The following is an 887-nucleotide window of genomic DNA, read 5'->3' as shown; positions in this document are numbered from 1 at the left end:
TTGGGAGGAGGGCGGAGGGAGGATGACAAGGACGCTGCTGTGGGGGTGTGGGTGCTGCCGAAATCCGTGACGGGGATGAATGCGAGCCGCCGACAAGGGGCGCCGCTGAGCAGCAGCATCACCGTCGGCCGCACCTAGTCCTGCGTTGAGGACGAGGAGGGTGAAGGAGGTGAACAGGGGCGATGGCTGGGGGGAGGGTTGCTGGTGCTTGGGAGGAGGATTCCGGAGTGGGCCAACCTCCAACGCGCAGGACGCTCCTGGCGGAGGCCTGCACGCCTGGAGGGGCCGACAGCGGGGTCGGCGGGAGGCCCTCGTGCTTGCAGGGTGTGGCACCGCGGCTGGCCTCGAGGCTCCAGCGTGCGGGGGAGGTGGTGCGGACGGTCAGCAGAGAACAAGGGCAGACCGTGGTGGCAGCGGCGGCCGACAGCGTCAGGTGGAAGTGTGGAGTTAGGGTTGAGGATGTGGGCCGGCGCATCGGACCCGAGCACGGTGACGGGACAAACAGGATGACCTCGTGACTGCGGGGAGTTTGCCGGTTGGGTGTAGTGAGCCGGTTTGGGCTGCATTAGTCATTCCGTATCTTTGCGTATTACTTAGAAGAGTCTGTGCAATCCTGGGTGATTTAATATTTTCACATTATAGCTTCATTTAGTTACCTTTGTATTCAATATAAGTTATCTAAACTTCAAACATCATGAGATCTTTTATTTTAATATATCTCTCTTGGCTGCTCTAAATCTTCCTTTGAAATGAGAAACTCTAAGAAAATCGTGGAACCAACAACATCAATGTAACGCTAAGCAACCATACGGGCACGGGCATTTCTACAAGTACTTCCTATGTCCTAAATTACTATTCATTTTGGCTTTTCTAAATACTACCTCCGA

The sequence above is a fragment of the Setaria italica genome, chromosome I, assembly GCF_000263155.2.
Source record: "Setaria italica strain Yugu1 chromosome I, Setaria_italica_v2.0, whole genome shotgun sequence".
Lineage (NCBI taxonomy): Eukaryota > Viridiplantae > Streptophyta > Magnoliopsida > Poales > Poaceae > Setaria > Setaria italica.
The sequence above is the reverse complement of the archived record's forward strand: the minus strand, read 5'-3'. Positions refer to the sequence as shown.